Below are 14514 nucleotides of genomic sequence, written 5' to 3' on the forward strand. Positions count from 1 at the left end.
ATTTCAGCAGAAAATGAATGATTGCGGCTCTTGGGGATGAAAGGACACAGGGAAAAAATGGAGGAGAGGGGAGGGAAATTGGATTGTTTATTATACTTGGTAGTGATAACACCATTCCTATCTAGACTCCATTGGACATAAGAACAATAATAATAAAAAAATTCATAATAATGAAAATGAAAAATGTTGAAAATGAAAGAGTAATAATAGACATCAGGATGCAACAATATGTGTTTATTTATTAAGCACCCACTGTATGCTATGTTCCGAGGATATAAAAACAAAAATGAAACCCTCTCTGCTCTCAAGAAGTTCCATCTAAAGTGGAAGACAATATGGATATATGGAGAGAGAGAGAAATAGAAAGGACTCAGTGTTGATTGAGACAGGGTCTGAATCCCTTCTGTGACATTGATTAGCTGGGTGACCCCAGGTAAATAAGTGCTATAATCTCCATAAACTTCGCTTTTCCCTCTGGTAGAATAATATCTGTAGCCCAGAGATTGGATGTAAAGTTTAGATGAGACAATGTATAAAAAGTATTCTGCAAATTTTAAAGAGCTATGGAAATATATCATATAAATATATAACATTTTCTAAATGTTATAAGAAAAACAACAGACATAGAAAACAGAACAAGAAGAGAAATTATAAGAATAATTGGACTGTCTAAAAGTTGTGACCAAAAAAAGAACCTTGACACAATAATGCAAGAAATAATCCAAGAAAATTGTTCTAGAGTAATAGAACATGAGGGGAAAATAGAAATAGAAAAAAAATATCCACCAATCACTACCTCAACGAGATCCTTTGTGGAAAGCACATAAGAATGTTATTGCCAAATTTTGAAACTCTCAGATCAAAGAGAAAATTGTGCAAGAAACAAGAAAAAAACAATTCAAAAACATTGGAGCTACAATTAGAATTGGACAGGACTTATCAGCAATCACAATAAAAGACCTCAGTTCCTGGAATCATATCTACTGACAATCAAAAGAACTAAGCCCACGGCCAAAAATATCATAGCCATCAAATCATCCATAATATTGAATGAGAAAAAATGGACATTTAACAAACGTGCAGATTTTCAGGACTTTCTATCAACCAAACCCAAACTTAACAGAAAATTAACATATAGGAGCCAGTATCAAAGATCAATTTCAAGAAACTCAACATGGACAAATTGTTTCTGTTTTTTACATGGAAAATATAGGCCATATATTTAAGACTGACATCAATAATGTAGCTCAAAAGAAAGATTGGGGCAGAGTTTAGCATAATTACAGGAATGAGATGCAGAGGAAAAATAGACTTAGAGGGGTAAGGAGGGCTCATAGTTGTAAAAACCTTCTCTTATCAGGAATGGATATTATCAGGCAACACTACATATATACCATGAAGATTATAGCACCCTCCAAAATCTATAAAGAAATAAGGCGGAAGGGATGGACAGATGAGGAAGCAAAGGATGGGGGAAGAAGACAAGGGAGGGATCTATGGGTGGGGAGAGCTCAAGTAATAGCAAGAGCAGAATTAAAGCAAAGAGTCAGTAGGGATATGTGTGTGTATATATCTACATATGAATACATAAATATATCTTTTCTTAACCACGCCTGCTTGGAGCGTGGGGGTGCGTGAAAGGGGGGAATAGAATAAAGTAAAAAAGGTGCACAGCAGAGAACAAAAGAACAATTTACAACAAAGCAAATTAAAGATGGAATTCATGAACATAACTTCTTCTACTAATATACATACACACATACATTTTATATATATATACTTTCTTGAACTGATAATTGTTATATATTTTGAATCCTCCCTGATGTTCTGCTGGGCACATGACAATGTTCTCTTTTGTTCTGTTTTATGTTGTTTTGTGTTGCTTTTCTTTTTTCCTTTTTTCTTATTCTTTTTGTTTAAATAAAATAAATATTTTTTAAAAGGAAAGTTAATAGTAAAATCAAGATTTTAAAGATCATTCATGATCTACAAGAGCTAAGAGATTGGAGTTCTTCAGGACATTAGCAATAAGTAATTGAATGTAAAAACCATCCTTTTAGGCTTATTATAATAATAATATTATTATTATTATATTGTTATATATAATGTAATATTATATATTATTAGGATATTCTTCCCGAATTAGAGCATGTTTTGTCACACCTTCATTTGGCAACACTTTTTTTCTGGCAGTTAATTCAAGTAGAACTAACTCTTGGAAAAGTCTGAACCTTTTTATGTGGCTCATATGAAAAAGAATGTCCAAAAAAGAAAAGTATGTCCAACCCAGAGAAACCAAATAAATAAGTAAAGGCACTACTCAGATGATATTTTTCCCAAAAAACTTTTCTGCAGTTGCCCTTAAATAATCTCTGAATGAACATGGAGAGCAAAAACTATTAACTTTACTTATAAGTGATAAAGTCGAATTTTTTATTGTCTTAAATTCAGATTATCATTAATTCAGATGGGCCTTGTCCTGTTAGCATAAATAAGTGATGTTTCCCTATTAATAGAACTCAGTGGACCTCAAATGCTAAAAGTTCTTAATTCGAGCACTCTTGGCTTACCACAATTTGTATTCATGCCAAACCCTCAGAAGCAGAGAGAGGGCTTCTTGGGAGTGGAGTATTTATACCGACCACCATGTTCATTGTTCTAACCAACACAAGGAGCTGCCTACATTGAAGTCACTTGGGCCACTGGAAAAATAAGGCAGCATAATGGATAACTGGGTTTAAGTCCCAGCTCTGCCACTGAGGCAAGGAATTAAACCTTTCTGGGACCTTAGTTTCCCATCTGGGAAAACAGAGAGCAAGAGACTTTGGAATAAATAATCTCCAAGAACCCACGCTAACAGCCTGTGACTCTATCACTGCTTGGTTTCTAGAGAAAGATGTATCGACAACAGAAAGATAATATACCCGTGCACATGCCCAAGAACCAGCCATGTGTGTACCAGCTGCTGGCAATTCAAATCCAGCCCTCTTTTCCCAGCTACTATTCCCAGTACCCACACTTAGAATCCCCCTGGACTTTAGCAGGAAGTCCGCAGAGAAATCCTGGCCAAAAAAAATCTCTGTAATCTGAAATTAATAATAAATGGGTAAATCAACCCCAAATATTCTGGCACTTATCCTGAGGAAAGTGGGAGGGGAGAGAAAAAAGGGGGGAGAAGTGAGGGAGGGAGAGAAAGGGAGCGGGAGAAAGAAAGAGGAAAGGAGGAAGGGGGAGGAAGGAAAAGAGAGAGAGGGAGGGAGATGATGAGAGAGAAAAGGAGGGTGGAAGGGAGGGAGGAAGAGAGAAGGAAGGAAGGAAGGAAGGAGGGAGGGAAGAAGGAAGGAAGGAAGAAAGGAAAGAAGAAAGGAAGGAGAGATGAAAGGAAGGAAGAAAGGAGGGATGGAGAGATGAAAGGAAGGAAGGAAGGAAAAGGGGAAGGGAGAGAGACAGAGACAGAGAGAGAGAGAGAGAGAGAGAGAGAGAGAGAGAGAGAGAGAGAGAGAGAGAGAGAGAGAGAGAGAGAGAGAGAGAGAGAGAAGGAGAGGGGAGAGCTTTTATCTGAGCTGAGCCACAGAGAAGCCTCTCTTGACTCATCAGGATTTACATTCATCCCAATCCAGCAGAAGCAGAGCTGGGCTTCCTGGGGTCATGTGCCTCTGCCTTCCTTCCCATTGTGCTCTCTGACATAAGGAGCTGCTCAGCCTGAAAAGAACCCAGCCAGAACCCAGAGACACAAGAAGAGGGAGCACCAGTCCTTGTCTTGACTCTTTCTCCACTGCTCTCCCCAGAGAGGGGCTGAGGCTTAGGCTAGATCACTAAGTGGCTTCTGAATCCCAGAGTTGTCTGGGGGCTGGACAAAAAGGCATCCACACAGTGAGTTTTGAGCCTGGTTCTTTTAAACTGAACAGAGACCTTCATTAACCTGTACACAGTAAGCGAGGCTATTTGGGTTTTTTTTTAATGATCATGTTTTGTTTTGGATTTTTCCCAGCCATTCCCTCATCAAAACTCTTGGACACTTTTTCTCTTCGGGAACCGTGGGATGCTGCCCTTAAAAATAATTTGCTTAATGCAGAATTTTTAAAGGATGTCCTCAAGATTTTCATAAAGGAAAGGATTCTTTATTGTCTGTGTACAATCTCAGCCCTAATTCGCCAGTGAAACTGTAGGTCATTATTTCTGCATTTGCACATTAAAAATAACATCCCCTCATAAGGGAATATCTTTAAACCACAAATGCCAGAAATAACAATTGTATTAAACTGCATTTCATGAATACATAATAAAGTTCAATTTACCATTATTTATCATGTTACTTAAATTAAAGCTATAATGAAAAAAAAAAAAGAGATCTCTGGCTATTCTGAAAATAACAAATGCCTTTCTGACAATTGTAGAGCATTTATTTTTATTAACCCCAGTGTAAACGTATCATTTTTTGGTGCTTAATTACTATTTCCTCCTATTGTCAGCTGATCCTTGGGGACAGTTCCCATCCTTTCATGTATTTTTAAAAGCTAAAGAGGCCCATACACAAATAATGCATTAAAAATTCACAACAATTTCAGGTCTATTCATTTAGAAAATCCCAAAGTAAAATCATTTGCATGATGAGGGTTGGGCTCAGTCCTCATCATCCCTCCCTGGAGCCTCAGACCTTCTCACTTCCTCCATGGCAGTCAATGCTCAGTTGAGCAGGCCTGGATCTCTTATCTGAATGTTTTGGAGGGTGACCATGAGGGCCAGAGAGCCCAGTTTTCATGACTAACATCAATGCTGGGCCTCCCCACAAAAAAAGCAAATGGGGCATTGAGGAGATTAGCAAGAAAATTCCAGGGAAAACATAAACACATGCCCGCTTTTCTTCCAATTAATTCAAGACTGGAGGAGCAAAAGAAGGGACTGAAATTACCTCAAACAGGTTGAATCTGAAAGTGCGCTGCACTAGATGGTGAAATAATTCAGGCCTACGGTTTTATTCTGATTTTTTAAAAAACACTTGGGAAATCCACCTCAGCCTTTTTATGCTTAAACCCACATGTATGAAGGGTTAAGGTAAAAGACTAATTTTTTTTTCATCCAACTGTTGATTTCATTGACTTGGGAAACTCCCGATGTGGGAACTCCTTCCACCCATCAGCAATTCAAGTGTAACGGACAAAGTTCTTTGTGGAACAGAAATAAAAGGCTTTGCTGAGGTCACAGAGCGAGTGTGTCAGAGGCAGGATGTGAATCCAGGTCTTCCTAATCCCTCTGTCACACTGTCTTTAAGAGACTATTTGTGGAAAGAATATTGACTCTATGTCCCTTTCTTTTTTCTTAACCCTCAAGTGGAATGAATCAAAACTATTACGTTTCCTTTATTAGGTTAAATACAGATTTCTTGGGAGCCACCTGACTACAGTTTCATAGGGAAACTATCTTATAAGTACACATTCACCTAATAGGTTTTATCGGGTGCCAGATTCACCATCAGGAGCACAACTGAAAGAATTCCAGAGAGAACCGTTCACTCGCCATCAGTTCACTTCACTGTTAAGTCCTCTCAATGTCAGTTGAGGCTGAATGGGCCAGTGACTTCAGAGACACTTTCTTCTTCAAATTAATCCTTAGTAGTAACAAAATATTGTTCTCTTCATCCTTCTTCTCCTCTTCTTCCTCCTTCTCTTCCTCTTTCTCCTCCTCCTCCTTCTTCCTCCTCCTCTTCTTTCTCTTCCTTCTCTCTTCTTCCTCCTTCTCTTCCTCTTTCTCCTCCTCTTCTTCCTCCTTCTCTTCCTTCTTCTTTTCTTCCTACTCTTTCTACTCCTTCTCTTCCTCCTCCTCCTCTTCTTCCTTTTCTTTCTCCTCCTTTCTCTTCTTCCTTCTCTTCCTCCTCTTCCTTCTCTCTTTCTTCTTCTTTATTGTTGTTATGTTGGTGTGCTTTGGCTTCTAGTTCAATGTTCCATTAAAGTAGACTAATAAAGTCCATTCTACAGAATGACCTGGCAAAGGGTCAGAGTCCCCTTTTATAGAAATTAAGACCAGAAGTTACCAAGAACACATGTAATACTAATTTTTTAAAAAGATAGATTAACACAGTTAGGCACCAGAATGACATATATACCAACTATACATCAAAATACACTTCACTAGAGTGGGGAATTCCAAGTAGGGAAATTTCCTCCATGGAGGCAGTTGACATCCCATTGATGACTTGCTGGATAAGTCCTAAAGAGTTGCATCAAGTCCAGGCAAGCTCTGTGCCCCACTGTACATAGATTAAATGACAGCTGTAGATCACTGGCAGCTCTATACTAGAATTGACTCTGAAAAGTTTGAATCATTTCCTATTCAACATATGAAAAGAATATATCACACAATTAAACAAGCAACTAATCCATAAGCATTTATTAAACACGATGAACAGAGTCTCATCATGCAAAACACTTGTCAAAGGATTTCTTTGTTCAGTAAGAACTCGCATGTCTGTAGCACTTAAAACTTGACCAAGATCATTCTTCAAATATAAAATGGCTGTATTATTATCTGCTTTTTACAGATGAGGAAACTGAAGTTCAGGAAGATAGAGTAATTTGCTTTTCACAGCTGGTAAATACCAGAACAGAAATTTGAATCCAGGACTTACAGGATACTTTTTACTACACCATTACCTCTCACAGTTTACTACCCCACACTTCGCACTTTTCAAGAGATAAATACAATTAAATATAATTTGGCAGCTAAGTAACTCAGTGAATATAATGCTAGTCCCAGAGTCAAGAAGATCTGAGTTCAAATACAGTTGACAGTTATACAACTATGGGCAAATCCCCTAACCTATCTGCCTCAGTTTCCCCATTTAGAAAATTTACAAAAACAAACAAAAAACAAAAACACAGTACTTATTTTCCACAGTTGTTGTAAAGATAAAAACAGATAATATTAACAAAGTGCTTAGCAAGCTTTAAAGAATTATGTTATTGCTACTAATAACATTACTACTATTATTAAAGTGACATATTTGGTGAGTTCCTCTGAAGTAAATTAGACTTTTTATTCCAAGAGAAACAAGTAGAAAACACACACACACATACACACACACACACACACACACATCACAAAATAACAGAAAACATTTTTTGCTCAGGAAACATGTCCAATCAGGCAAAAACAAATTCAAAAAAGAAAAATTTTTGGTTTAAATTTCCCCTCTTACAGCCTCAAAGGCTCCCATGAAAATTTAGACAAAGCCAATCAGAAAGCTTGTTATAGATTCTGCTCTACTTGTATTAAGTAAAGACATTTTCGACCCTGAAATAAAAACTCAGCAGCCAGCTTTCTCACCTCCGACATGAAACAGTTTGCTGGTTTTCAAGATAGCTTTGACAAGAATTTGTCTACCAGGCCAGTAGAGGAATGGTGCCGTAATCAGGCTTAATCCTGAAAAGCTGTGGCAGAGTATTGGCATTTGAACTGCATTTAAACTTGACTTTGGCTCCGAAAAAAAAGATTGAGTAGAAAACAGCTCTCTCCTCGCCTGACTTCATTTCTTTTTAACTCATTAAGTCGCTTTCATAAAGGAAATGAAATTATTATAAACATATTCCTTTTGTTTAAGAGATTTTGAAAATAGAACATTCAATCAGTAACTTTCAAACTTCAATGGTTTCTCATGCTGAGTATTTACAGAATGGAGTTGCACATCTAACCTAATAAACTTTAAAATATGGCTTTGAGGAATATTCTTTCTTGGCAGGAATTAAGCTGGCTTGGCGAATTTACATTGTTTTCAATTTGGATCGTCCTATATATTGGCTGCTGATTACAAGGCATAAACCAGCCCCATGCAATGGTCTGAATTAACCTCCGTGCTATCTATGTAAACAGCCCATATCATAGCAGTCTACCAGAGGGTAATAAAAATAGCAACAAATTAAGCTTGTCATCTAATCCTTAGCTAAATATGAAAAACAATCAAGTTCGGCTTTTCATTTCTTAGGATAGCAACACCATTGTTCTGGGAGGTTGTGTTTCTAATACAAAAAGCAGTTTTAGTGGCTGGCATTAATACTCCATTAATGTATTATTGAACTGTAATATTTTCTCCCCTTGTGCAGCTAGTTCGTCGGAAGCAAAATGATGAGCCAAATCTGTGTATATATGAAAATCACTTCTATGATTCGCAGAAATTCTCTTTGAATTTATATATTAATGATGTAATACTGTGATTGATCAAAAAGACTAATAAATATACCTAGTACTTCTCTAGAAATATCCCTCAAGAAATCAGCCATCTTTCCCTAACCTTAATTATCATTTGTGATTGAATTGAGAAGAATATACATTTGGAAAGATTACACTTCCTCTGACTCGTTAAAGAGGTGGTAGACTTCTGGTGCAGAATGGTATATACAGTGTCAGATGCGGTTGCTGTGACTGGTTCACTGAACAGTTTGACCCAAAGGAGGGAGAGAATATTACTGGGAAATTAGTGAATTGTGAAAATCAATAAAATATTTTTTAATGTATATATCTCACCTGAATTTAGGATAGAAATAGTCAGAGGAGAAGGAAAATGTTGGTAAAAGGGAGAGAACAGAAGAGCAAGAAATATATAATGTTGGCTGTCAAAAAGATGAGAAAAGCCAGTAATTGTAAGAATCTGATAAAAAAAAGAGGTGGTGTATTATTTTGTTGTTGTTCACTCGCTTCAGTCATATCAGACTCTTCATGACCTTATTTTATTTGGGGTTGTGTTGGCAAAGATACTGGACTGGTTTACCATTTCCTACTGCAGCTCATTTTACAGATGAGGAAACTGAGGCAAACTTCCTGACTTTATACTCTATCCACTGCAATCACCTAACTACCCATGGTGTATTATTTATCTTTGTTTATTGATTGTGAAATGATAATGTAGCTTAAAAGTCTTGAGTTTACACAATAAAAAAAATCTGAAGGGCCCCAAACTGAAGAGGTTTTTTTCCCTAACTAGGGTATTTGTACAACTCTTCTTCCCATCCTCTACTTACTGTGTACCTACCAAAATTCAAACACCAATATTTTTAATTCCAGGAGGTGGGAGAAAATCTCATAGAATCATTGATTTGGAAATGGAAAGGAGTTTAGAGGCCATCATGTCCAATCTTCCCTACTTACAGATGAGAAAACTGAGGTCCAGAAAAAACAAATGACTTGTCCAGTATCATATAACTGGTGTCTAAAATGATTTTTGCACTCAGGTCTCCTTCATCTTAATGTCCCATCCATTCTGCCTCTTACCTCATTGGAGTTGTATTGAACTCCAAAATGCCAATGGAATCTTGGATCCCAATTGATTTCCTCCAATGATTCAGCTTATACCCCATCCACGAAGGACCATACTACTCAACTGTTGCATTTGCATTCCCAATATACAGCCCAGGGCTGGTAAGCACCTCATCAATAGTTGATCTATTTCTCTCCCCAGCTAGCCATCTGTCTATAAAGTTACTGCTAATATAGGCAATGAGAGACATCTCTCTCTATTCATCTGTATCTCAATCCGTCCATCTGTCTACCAGTCTTCCCATATATCTATCCATCTTTCCTGCTATCCATCCATCCATGATCCATCTACCTGATAAGCCAATGCCACATTTCTTAATCAGGGAAATGGCCTGACTGTTACACTGAGCTACTTAGACCTAGATATATGGTCAAACCCCCATTAAGGGAACTTAAAGTCTCAAATAAGCATCTAAGGGGAAGAAAAAGAAGTCAGGAATATCGGTAAGGCAAGTCAGATTGTCAAATCACAGTTAGCTTACTGAAGGGTGGAGACTGATTAGTAAAGTTAAGGTCAAGAACATTAGAAATCAGAGTCAGAAACTATGGAGGAGCTGGGGATCACAGGCTGGATAGATCTTGCAGAGAGGATATTGCCCGCCTCTATTGGGACACTTCTTCTCCACCTGGTATGTCCATATTGCCTCCTCTGATGGAAGAGCTGAAACTAGAGGTGCTGATCCTTTTCATCTTCTGGATCCCTTAGGCAGTGAGTCTGGTGAAATATATGCATCTGCTCTCAGAACGATGATTTTAAATGCAGAAAATAAAATACATAGAATTGCCCCCAAATTATATTGAATTGCTTATGAAAATTTTGGTTTTAATAAAAAAAAACCTTCATCACACCCGAGTTAAGATCTCCAGCCTTGATAACGGTCCCTTCAGGAAATTGAGAGGCAAAATTTATATGAAGAGAGATGAATACAAAGACTCGACTAATTTAATCAAATATCTTTACAGCAATTGATTAATGGACTTATTTCCTGTATAAACTTAACTTTTCGGTAAAAGAACAGAAGCAATAAACAGATGATGAGGATGATCTCCCTTCTATTACTCCCTTCCACATCATCTACACCTCAACCTACATTGGAGTATATTCTTTGTCACCCCCACAAATATGGGGTTTCCCTGCCTTTGTACCTCATGCTACTCCCTGTCACTGTTTTTGTGCCTAGAATATCTCCCTTCCCTTTTTTCAGTAGCCAAAGCCCCATCCTCCTTCCAAACCTAATTCAAATGCCATTTCGCCTGTTAGCCATTTCTTCAGTAACAATTTTCCTTAAACCTCACAAAGCCCTGTTAACCACCTTCCTAATGTAGTGATAATATAATAATAATAATAGCTAACACAATATTACCATTTGTCAGATATTATGCTAAAGTCTTTAAACATATTATCTCATCACAATCTACTGTGCATTACAGTTCCTGTGTCTTATGAGCCTATTAAACTGTAACCTCCATGAGGCAGGGACCAATTGAGCGTTCCTGCATGTGCAAAGGCCCTACCATAGTGCTCTGTGTACTCTAAGGACATAGGAAATGTTTGTTGAATTAGATTGCAAAACACAGATCAGGGAGATGTTGCTGGTACATTTAATGTCAGAATCAGATTTCAAAAGCTCTCAGTAGTTTAGAAAGAAGAAATTGAACTTTGGGGGCTAAAAGATACCCCTCTTGGAGACAATGAGAAATACATAAATATGTGTTTATATATAAAATTTGTATTTATTTTGCATTTTATGCACTTACATATGTACATTTGGTCTCCCTTTGTAGACTGTAAGCTTTCTGAGAGCAGAATGATCTCAGGTTTTTGTTTGCTTGTCTTTATACACACAGTGCCCAGAATATAGTGTGTCCCCAAAGTCAGTCCAGTGTTCTGCCCATCTATTAGAACAAGATAGTGCCCTGAGTCATTGGGGACACCTTGTAGAGTAGATGGATTGTTGATCGATTGAATTCATTGAAACCAGAACCATTTGAAAAAACCATTATCTTTGTTCCAGCCTCTTTCTGCTTTGCAGTATACACAGCCACAGCAAAATTATCACCGGATCACCATCCAAATAACAATTCTATCTCATCTAGCTATGTCTAGGCCCAAGGGGAAGATTGGGAGGGAGAAGAGAAGACCTTCAGACTCTCTTCTTTGTCGGCTGCTCGTTCAAGTCTCAAAAGTGACCCAGAAGAGAACGGCCAACTTCAAGTTCAGCCTTTTGAGCAACTTGGGGATGTTCCGCATGGGCCAGCTTGACCATTATGGTTTTTCCCTTGGTTTCACATGGAATATGCCTCCATGTCAACTTCTGTATGCAAAGCCATAGAAATCTCTACAGGGGAACCCAGAGAAGGGAAATTCGTGGTGCAGCAATCTGGTCTCTCATTATCTGATGAGGGGAGGCGGGAGAGTTGAGACTTTCAGAATTATTAATGCCATTAATACATCTAAAATCAGTACATGTCAGTCATCAATATTCATACTGTCCAGACAAAACACTTCATACTGTAGCTGCTCATAAATCTGGCAGAAAAGAAGGGAAAAGAAAAGCAGGAAGAAAAGAGATAAAGAAAGAAAGCACTCAGGGATGAATGGAACACAAGAAGGGACCCCATTCATTCAGCCTAACATCTGCTCAGCCTGAAATGGAACCACCTGTTAGTTTATTAAATTGGAGAATTAATTTATGCGGAAATAAGAGTAGAGGGGGGAATGAAGGCTTTAATTCATCAAAATCTTCCATTGTATCATGTCTAAAAATAAACTATCCAAGGGCGACCGTCTCACTCAAGCACACAGCACCTTTCTATTATATTTGAAGGGAAACAAACTGTTCTCTGGACCTCTTGGGTGGGCATGAAGTCCAAAAAACACTGCCAGTTCATCCAATGGGGTTGGAAGATTTAGAGCTAAAAGGGGACCTTAGAAATACATCATGCAGAGAGGGTATTGCCTGCCTCTATTGGGACACTTCTTCTCCACCTGGTATGTCTATATTGCCTCCTCTACTAGAAGATCTGAAACTAGAGGGTACTGATCATTTTACAACACATTTTACAGATGAAGACCCTGAGGCCTTAAGATGGAAATTGGCTTGCCAAAAGTCACATAAGCAGTACAGGATTTAAATTCAGCTTTTCTGAGTTGGGAATCAAAGTTCTTCTCACTTTACTCCACTGGTTTCTTCCAACCATTCAAAAAGTAAAAAAAAAAAAAAAAAAAAAAAAAAGGAATCGGGCCCAGATTCTAAATATACACTTATTATTTGTTGAATCAATCAACAAATGGACCATCTTATTTACAAATTATCAGTTTATTTTCCTCAAATTTCCGTATTATCAGGAATATTGTCCTATCAGGAATGGTCTCATTTTCCATTTCCCATAATGAGTCAGACCACTAAAATACAATTTCTATTTGTTACAGTATGACCATAAGCAAGTCACTTTCCTCTAGTTCCCTCTTCTATTTAATGGAGATAAAACTACCTTCACTACCTGCCTCACGTGTTTGCTATAGAAGAAATATTATACAAGTCTTAGCACAGTACATAAATCTAAGATACTATTATTATTACAGATGAAGTTGACAAGCCATCGTCAGAAATGTGGTTCTGAATAAAGCAACAATCCTCTCTGCCCTCTTGGTTTTCTTTAATGAAAGACATGTGTCTTTGCTTCCTCCAATATTACTTGGTACCAGGATCTCAGATTTGTGAGTCTGACTGGTGACTTTTCCATCCAGAGGTGATTTCCTCCTTCATTGGCCAAGAATGCCAGCCAGGCGGCTGGTAAGAACTGTAAAACATAAAAGGAGATTGAGAAAGTCATCCAGACTTGGATAAGAGTCTAGAAGGTGATTTCTTAGTAGCCCACACCTGCCAGGCTAGATTTTTTTCCCAGCTGGTGATCTTAATGACCTGTGCTGATCAAAATAACCCGGGGACAAAATTCTTCTAATCTCCCAAAGGCTGAGCTCCCAAAGCTCAAATCTTGCTAGGGGTGGAGAGTGAGGTGGAATGTGTCTCCATTTGCTTTGGACTTTACAACTCCAATGAACTGATATCTTGTATATTCCGAAGACCCCGTCTTCTTGGTACTAGACTTCCCTGTGGAGTGGGCTCAAGTTGGTGGTTTTCTTAATCTTGATTTAATCCACCAAGGTCCATAAATCATCCTTAAGTATAAGTGAAAAAGAACTAGCTCAGGTCCCAATCCCCTTTAATCTCCTGGAGGAAAAGTTTTTAAAAATAGGAAGCCAACTTTCTAAAAATTCATTAGGTCAGGCAGTTTTCCCCCAAGACTGATATATTTACACAAATTGGAAGGTCTCCCCTAAAGTGAAAGGAACTTCCACAATTGTGGGTTTTTTTTATCATGACGATGAATATAAACTGGAGAAAAATCTCTTAAATTCAATGATCTCCCTGGGTGTCAGTCTGCTTTGGAACTAGTGTAATTACTGATAAATAATACTGGTGCATTTCAGTCAGGACTTCTGTGATTTCATCTCGAGTCCCACTACCACCAAGCCTCTAACAGCTGGACTCAGCGTGTTCTTTTTACTTTCCCTTGAACTGACCCAATTGCTATATAATTAACTAGTCCTTATCATGGTGATTCTTCCTCTGTTCACCGTCTGATCTTGTTCAATGTAATGCATCCTTACCAAGCACCTCCCAAGTGAGAGGAAGGGATCAAGGAATGACCTCGAAGTCAGAAAACTCTTGGGTGTCTATAACACCTCTGACTAGATGTGTGACAGTAACAAAATCACTCTCTCTGAGCCTCAGGTTGTTATCCCAAGACTGTTCCACTAAATGGAATCTGTACTGACTAGGAAATCATCACTCCCAGACATAGGTGGGAGGCACCTCAAGGGCCCCTGAGAATTCAAAGATCATTAATGCACAGGGGGTGTTCTTAAGGGCCTTGTATCCATCGCAAGCCCTTCTGTAAAACATGACAGTTGGGCTAGCTGAATTCTGAGATCCTTTCTAGAATCCCTATTTCTCTTATGGCATTTTTGTCTCTTCTACATTTTTTCAAATGAATCTCTGAAGTCACCTTTGAAATAATAGAAAGTGGTGTTTAGGATGACAGGGTAACATGGAACAGGTCCTAGAGGTGATCAGGAGCCTCCCATTCAAAGTCTACTTCTGCCTCTGACTAGCTGGGAGTGACTGGGACTAAATCCCTACC

The sequence above is a fragment of the Antechinus flavipes genome, chromosome 3 (genome assembly GCF_016432865.1).
Source record: "Antechinus flavipes isolate AdamAnt ecotype Samford, QLD, Australia chromosome 3, AdamAnt_v2, whole genome shotgun sequence".
NCBI lineage: Eukaryota > Metazoa > Chordata > Mammalia > Dasyuromorphia > Dasyuridae > Antechinus > Antechinus flavipes.